The sequence below is a fragment of the Rattus norvegicus genome, chromosome 13, assembly GCF_036323735.1.
Source record: "Rattus norvegicus strain BN/NHsdMcwi chromosome 13, GRCr8, whole genome shotgun sequence".
NCBI classification, from domain to species: domain Eukaryota; kingdom Metazoa; phylum Chordata; class Mammalia; order Rodentia; family Muridae; genus Rattus; species Rattus norvegicus.
Window position 1 is genome coordinate 87,513,292 of NC_086031.1, and position 8,539 is coordinate 87,521,830.

Consider the following 8,539-nt stretch of genomic DNA (forward strand, 5'->3'; position numbering starts at 1 on the left):
GCTCTGTTTGGTGACTGTGGTGGGGTTGCCAGGGGAACCGGGCTGTGCAACTTCCTGGCTTTGGCGTTTTTCCCCCTCGTTGGCCTTATCTCGGCATCCGCCACCCAGTCCAGGGCTGCGTGCTGGTCACGTAGAGGGGAAGCTGGTGCCAGGCGTGTCGAGGACACCAAGGGAACACTGCCCAAGTATTGGAAGGGCCAGAGGGTGGTGCTGCGAAATTCAAGAAGTCCAGGAGAGTGGGCAGGGCCATGAGTTCGTTAATGTCTTTCTCTATGGCTTGGGAGGTACCTGCCAAATGAGGATGTTGGAGAATTATGGCTAACTAGGGGCTCTCTCTGCCTTATCGCTCAGTTCTTTTCACAGCCGGATCCCGGCATCACCTGAACGAATGTTCTTCTCCAGACCTACTCTCCAGCCCCAGGATCCCCCAGTGGTCCCTACCCCAACACCAACAACCCTGCTTCCAAAGTTCTATGCATGTCTGCTCTTTCTGCTCGGGTCAAGATTACTTTCTGTGTTTTGGGCTCTCCCTGCTGCAGCTCAGTCTCGTGGGCAGTCATTAAGAGCAGGAAAGGGGAATGGGGTTTTGAAGACAGATGGAATGCTGCTAGCAGTGTAAGTAAAGTAATTCGTGCATTTAAGTATTTATTTATGTTTTGGGCCTTTGATTTGAGAAGAATTTAGGGTGGTTTGGAGAATTTAAGTGTTCCAGGAAAGGCAGCGGGGTGATGCAACTCTCAAGCTTCATGCAATTTAGAAACAAAAGAAAAAGACCCATTCCTGAGTCCTGATGTTTGCACTACACTAAGGACAAGACCCCTGCATGGCTGAGGGGAAGAAAACACAGCAAACTGATTCTCAGGTGAGGTCTTATCTTCATTCCCTTCCGTCCCCCAGGGATGGGGGCTATTATCCCCTCCCAGGAGGAAACCAGGCTCAGGCCAGGGTCAAGCCTTGGGAGACTTATAAATCATAGCTGTCCTTTTCCGTTCTGTTCCTCCAGGGAACACAGCATGGGAGAGCTTCCTCCCAGCCCTCCAAGATGGGATTTTGGCTAGGAACCAGACGCAGCAGAAGCAGCTTTACTGAGGATCAAAATGGATACCCCGAAAATGGAAGCAGAGGCTATGGAAGGCTGAGGAGAAGGAGGTGACTCCTTGCCTCAGGAACTCTGAGGACGAGTATAGAGGTTCAGAGAGATCCTGAGGAAGAAGCGTTGCCACATTGGAGCAACACAAATTCCTCCACAGGAATGTAGATCTCATCCCGTTCTCTGTCCAGGCCCAGCCACGTCATCCTGCTTCTTTCCTCACCTACCCACGGAATGTGTCTTTCCCCCTAGTGCTGGGTGGCTGGGTTCCTCCATGCACTTCAGAGGGGCGGGGGAAGGGGAGGACAGGGAGTGGTAGAGAACTAGTGTCCCTCTGCATTGCTCTTAGGAGACATGCTTAAGTGAGAAGCCAGACTTTATTTTAACAGCTCTGCTGAACCATGTCTCCCAGGCTCCTCCTGCCAAGTAGGCTTCTTCATCATAGAGTCAAGCTTCCTATGTCTCCTGCCTCAGCTACTGTGACGGCATCTCTAGGGCCAGCAGGGCGATTGGGATGAAAAGGCCGTTTCAGGGTCAAGTCCAAACCAGAATGGACAGGGTGGGCTACTGATGTTTGGCCCCCTCTACTCCTCTCCTGGATCCTGACCCTTGGGTAGCAATCTAGGCCTTATTCTGGGCATTTCTGGGAGCGATGCCATGGTAGGACGGCTAGAGGTAACTGCTTGAAGTTTGGGTAGGGATATTGCTGTACTTTTGAGCCATATTTTGCTGAGAAAGCTCTGTATCAGTGCTGGGACCTGGTTATGGGAGGCCTGAATCTTATGTAGTTTTGGAAGCTCCACTTGAGAAAGGCAATATGAAATTATTAATGCAAAATTAAATACAGAGACAAACACTTGGAATAATAAAGCCAGAATAATTACAAGCTGTAAGCACTCTTATATGTCACCAAGATTGCCACCCCAGGAGGAATAATATGCTTTGTGAATGGCGGTAATTCCACCCCCGCCTCTCAGTCTCTTTGAATAATAATGATTTTATAACTTGTATAACAACCCAGTCTTTCCCGGGATGTGGACTGAACGACACTCTTGTTATTATTGATAGATTAGGATGTTTCTCTTCTCAGCTGCTGTGGGGAGAAAAATCACGTCAGTTTTTATTGTTCTTGTCAAATTTGGGGGAAATTGTATTTCATTTCTTTCTTATAGGAGCTGTAGGATTTCGGAGCATCGTTCAGTAATTAATCTTATGTGTCTTTTGAATTGAGGGCACTCAGTAATTAGCTTGTCGCTGGTCCAGCTCTTGCCCGGCTAGTATGGGTTTCATGGATTCTCTATCAAGGCCAACGCTTTCTGTTAAATCAACAAGGACTTCAGTGGTCTTCTCCCAGATGTTCGCGTCACTCCCTTCTTGTTAAGTGGATCACTGTGCAACAGAAACTCCATCTTACTCCTTCAGATCTCATCTGCTCCTCTTCCGGAATTGCCTTTCTCTGTGGTATAATTTAAAAATTGATTTAATTTGCCTCTCAATTTCAGAGTAATTCCCACCGAGTTCGTGGCACGCTTTTGCTGTTTCCACTCCATGAGCTATCCGTCTTAAGCTCATCTAAGGCGCGTTAATACATACACACGTTAAAGACGTCAGAAGAAGAATGTCCATCCGTGTCCGAATCAGAAATCTTTTAAATTCATCCTCTGATTTAGCTCCGTGGTAGAGTCAGTGCCTAAGGCCCCGAATTCGACCCTCGGTTTAAGGAGATTGCAAAAGTGCTTGCTGCAAAAGCGTGACTGACCCGAGCCTGATGCCTGGATGTGGTAGCCCACATCTGTATTTACCTGGTAGCTTGCATCTGTCTGCATGGCACTCTTATGTGGGGATGGAAGGTAGAGACAGGAGAATCATGCTACCCCACCTCATCCCTGCCTGTGTGTGTGTGTGTGTGTGTGTGTGTGTGTGTGCGCGCGCGCGTGTGTGCATGTGAGTGCGAGCGAATGCCACAGATATATAAATAAATAAAAATAAAATAGAATAACCTCATCAACTCCCTCCCCTCAGGGTACAGAGACCTATGCAGAAAATGAGGTAAAATATTGCAAGAGCCAATGGATGGAAGACGCCAAAGAAACAAGTGTCTTCCAGACGCGACAGGGCTGATGCACTTGTGAGCTCACACCAGGGAAACAGTATCTTCCAGACACAATAGGGTGGACACACATTCAAACTCATGAAGATGTGGCAGTAAACACAGGGCCTGTACAGGTCCAAGCCAAATGGGGGGAGTGAACATGAACCCCTATCCCTAACTGAGAAGCTCTCTCCAGCTGGCAATGTCTCACAAAGGAAAAGCTGGTCTCTCTAATGGAGTCTCGCTGGGTGTACAGATCACAGGTAAGGGCAGGTCCCATTCCCAGCAGGAGATGCCCAATACAAGATGAACTCAATGCTATTTTTGTATTATATTGCTTTGCGTGGACTTTTTTGGTCTTTTGCTTGTATATTATGTTTTCTGAATTTTGTGTTTTTATGAGCTTACATTTTGGTGTGTATCTCTCTGAAGATGTTTATCATGCATTTTCTTTCTCCCTTTAAAATGTTTCCCTGTTTGCTTTCTAAAGGGAGAGAGGAGGAAGGTCTGAAGTTGGAAGGGTGGGGAAGTGGGGATAATCTGGATGGAGATGAGGGAGGGGAAATAAAAACATAAATAAAAACATAAATAACATAAATAAAACAAAACGGATTTAAAGCAGCGTATTCAATTGTTTCATCATTTTAAATACTTTTTTATTTCATTTTTTCAAATCTTTGGAAATACATTACAGGGTATGGAGAGATGGATCTGTGGTTAAAAGCACTGACTGCTCTTCCAGAGGACCAAGGTTCAGCACCCACATGGCAGATCATAACCATCTGGGATTCCAGTTTCAGGTGATCCAATGCCACCTTCTGGCCACCAGTGGTACTGCAGACACATGGTGTACAAACATTCAGTCTTCATACTCATCCACATAAAAATTGTAAGAAAAGCGTTCAAAAATGTTAAAATATTCTTGTTATGCTTCACAGTGTATTTGTAGCCCACTGTCCTGATGTACTTGTCAAATGTCTGCCTCTTCCTCCCCAGAACTTGTGAATACTTTCCTTACATGGCAAGAGAGGTTTTAGAGAAATGATTAACTTAGGGAGCCTGAGGTGGGAGATGATTGTGACTGTTCAGGTGGAGTTGATGGGCTTTGGGGACAGGGGAAGGGGTCGTGAGCCAAGGAAAAGGGGCAGCCTTCAAAGCAACAGAAAGCTCTAGGGAGAATGCAGCCTTGTCGATGCTTCAATGTTAGCTCAGTGAAACGCATCAAACTCTAAATAAAATTTGAATAAATTTGTTTTTATTTAAGCTACTACATCCATGGTGGTTTGTCATAGCAGCACTGGAAAGCTAATGCACAGGACTTAAATAGTTTTAAAATGAGAAGACTGCCTCATCATGTTTGGGAAAATTCGGGTGACATAGAGATTCAAAGAGAAAGCAAAGGAGGAATACAAGTGGTCAACCGGTTTGGGTGCCCAGTTGTTCTCTGATAGGAGGTCTGACATGTAGAAAAACTATGTGTGTTGAATTGCTGTGTCTCTGGACACAGAAAACTTCAGGCTTTACTAAGCATTAATATAAATGGAATCCCCACTTAATATTTTGTTTTCTATTCTTATTTGTATGTGTATGTATGATGTGCATGCATGGTGTTTATGTGTGCCTACATATGTGTTCACTGCATGAGTGTGAATGCATGCATGTATATGTGTTCACTTCATGGTGTGCATGCATGTGTGTATATGTGTGCTTACATATGTGTTCACTGCATGAGTGTGCATGCATGTGTGTATATGTGTACTTACATATATGTTCATTGCATGAGTGTGCATGTGGAGAATGGAGGTTGGTGCTGGGTGTCCTTTTCAATTGTTTTCCACCTTTTACGTTGAAGCAAGATCTCTCACCTGAACCCAGAGCTTGCTGATTCTGGTTATGTAGGAAGCCACACTGCTCTGGGACTGTTTCTGTTTCTAGGGCTTATGGGAGGGACTGTCATACCTGCCATACCCATCAGGCATTTATGTGGGTTTGTGGGATCTGAACTCTGGTCTTCGGGCTTGTGTGGCAAGCATTTTACCTGATGAGCCAGCTCCCCAAGCCCACTTAGAACTTTACAGCATCAGTGGTTGGAGGAATATTTTTTTCATGGACTGGCTTCTGGCTTTGTTTCCCAACCACGTTTCCTTTCCATTTCCAGGCAGCAGGCGTCACAGCACAGCTATGTGGAGAGTATGGCTGATAAGTTGTGGCCTGGATGTCCAACGAGTTGACTTAGTAGCCCGGTGAAGGGAGCGTTTCAGGAAGTTTTCCTATCCTGGGAGAGTCTTAACTGTACATGCAAGTGATGGAAACCACACCAGCATGTGTCACTAAATTCAGAATAAATGTTTCTTTAAATCAACTTACATTGCACAAATACATGAGTAAGCAGACGTATTGCTCAGGGCTTTGCTATGAGCCTTAGAGTGGCTCACACCAAACGGCAGGCCTGGAGCACGGCACTGCTAACTGAGACACCTTCAGGCAGAACACTGGGGAGTGATTTCTTTTTTTTTTTTCTTTTTTTTCTTTATATATATATATATATATATATATTTATTTATTAACTTGAGTATTTCTTATATACATTTCGAGTGTTATTTCCTTTCCCGGTTTCAGGACAAACATCCCCCTCCCCCCTCCCCTTCTTTATGGGCATTCCCCTCCCCCTCCTCCCCCCCTTGCCGCCCTCCCCCCAACAATCTAGTTCACTGGGGGTTCAGTCTTAGCAGGACCCAGGGCTTCCCCTTCCACTGGTGCTCTTACTAGGATATTTATTGCTACCTATGAGGTCAGAGTCCAGGGTCAGTCCATGTTTAGTCTTTAGGTAGTGGTTTAGTCCCTGGAAGCTCTGGTTGCTTGGCATTGTTGTACCTATGGGGTCTCGAGTCCCTTCAAGCTCTTCCAGTTCTTTCTCTGATTCCTTCAACGGGGGTCCTGTTCTCAATTCAGTGGTTTGCTGCTGGCATACGCCTCTGTGTTTGCTGTATTCTGGCTGTGTCTCTCGGGAGAGATCTACATCCGGCTCCTGTCGGCCTGCACTTCTTTGCTTCATCCATCTTGTCTAATTGGGTGGCTGTATATGTATGGGCCACATGTGGGGCAGGCTCTGAATGGGTGTTCCTTCTGTGTGTTTTAATCTTTGCCTCTCTATTCCCTGCAAAGGGTATTCTTGTTCCCCTTTTAAAGAAGGAGTGAAGCATTCACATTTTGATCATCTGTCTTGAGTTTCATTTGTTCTAGGCATCTAGGGTAATTCAAGCATTTGGGCTAATAGCCACTTATCAATGAGTGCATACCATGTGTGTTTTTCTGTGATTGGGTTACCTCACTCAGGATGATATTTTCCAGTTCCGACCATTTGCCTATGAATTTCATAAAGTCATTGTTTTTGATAGCTGAGTAATATTCCATTGTGTAAGTGTACCACATTTTCTGTATCCATTCCTCTGTTGAAGGGCATCTGGGTTCTTTCCAGCTTCTGGCTATTATAAATAAGGCTGCGATGAACATAGTGGAGCACGTGTCTTTTTTATATGTTGGGGCATCTTTTGGGTATATGCCCAAGAGAGGTATAGTTGGATCCTCAGGCAGTTCAATGTCCAATTTTCTGAGGAACCTCCAGACTGATTTCCAGAATGGTTGTACCAGTCTGCAATCTGGGGAGTGATTTCTTTTCTTTTCCTTTCCTTTCCTTTCCTTTCCTTTTCTTTTCTTTCTTTTTTTTTCGGAGCTGGGGACCGAACCCAGGGCCTTGCGCTTGCTAGGCAAACACTCTACCACTGAGCTAAATCCCCAACCCGGAGTGATTTCTTTATAGCTCACTCCAGCACCCTCTTCTCCCTGCCTTTAACTGTTCCTGCCGTGTGGCAGTCCAAGCTGAGAAAAGAATGCATCCTTTGTTTTGCAGTCGCCTCTTTTGGCCTTACTTTGCTCTTTGGTGTGTGGTTAATAACTGCCTAAGAGAGGTGTGGATAGTAATTGGATTCCAAAGGAGATAAGAGTAGAGGAACCCAGAGGATAAACTGTGCAGCTTTTTGGATTAAGCAGCAGCAATGGAGGCCGTAGAATCAGTGGTGGTGTGGTGGTGTGGTGGTGTGGTGGTGTGGTGGTGTGGTGGTGTGGTGGTGTGGTGGTGTGGTGGTGTGGTGGTGTGGTGGTGTGGTGGTGTGGTGGTGTGGTGGTGTGGTGGTGTGGTGGTGTGGTGGTGTGGTGGTGTGGTGGTGGTGGTAGTGGTGATGGTGGTGGTGGTGGTGATGGTGGTGGTGTGGTGTGGTGGTGATGATGGTGATGGTGGTGTGATGGTGTGGTGGTGGTGGTGGTGGTGTGGTGGTGTGGTGTGGTGTGGTGGTGGTGGTGGTGTGGTGGTACAGTGGTGGCTGATGACTCTGTCTCCCTTCCTCCACTACCCTAGGGTTAGTCAACAGCTTTCCGTACTCAGGTTGGAGTAAGGTTCTGGAAGACAAGTTTGGAGGGAGACTTGGGGGTTTGGAGAGACCAAGAGGTCAGAAAATAAACTGAGAAAGAAAAGCAATCACAGTTTGGTGGGAGGTTTTGTGGGGGTGTGAGGCATGCGGGATCCCAGGTCTGCTCAGCCTTGTGCTACAGGTCTAAGGCACAAGGGACTAAGGTAAAACTGGGGAAAACCTTAAAGCTCCTGAAAATAATCACAGGAGGAGTGTTAAAAGGCAGGTTCCCTTAAGTTCCTGCCATTGATTTTGACCTTGTTTCGGGTCGGGCTTACATTTGAGTTTGTTTGTTTATTTATTTATTGGGATAGATCTTGCTATGCTGCCCAGGCTGGTTTTGAACTTCCTCTCTCAGACTCCTTGTATTTTCAATAAACTCCCTCAGATCTAAGGCTGTGAGACTGCATATGCGTCTTCAGGGATGGAAGTCGTTCTTTGGTCTAGTCAGACTCCCTCCTACTGTGAAATTTGTTTGGTTTAATGCTGCTTGCCTCTCAGCAGCCTGAACTCTCATCAGGTTTGGTTTGAATCCTCCCGGAAACCGGTAGCAGTAACCATGGTAACCTAGGGTTGGTGGAAGGGTCTGTGAGGGAAAAACCATGATCCTGGGCCTGGCTCTTAGGGGTCTTGCTAGTTGAGCTCTCCTGGGCCCATGGAAAGTAGACCTTTAAAGTTTGAGCCTGACTTGAACTGGGTTAAAGCCAAAGTGGACATGATGGGCGTATCCAAGGGGCTCAACCTTCAAGAGCCTGGTCCCAGCGATTCTAGGGCGGGAAAAGGTTGAGGGAGGGGTTCCTGCATCTAAACTACCTCGTGACTGCCCCAGGAATTGGGAGGGGCGAGGGCGGGTCTAAAACGCTGAGTGCTGGGTCTTGGTTGCTGTGGTAA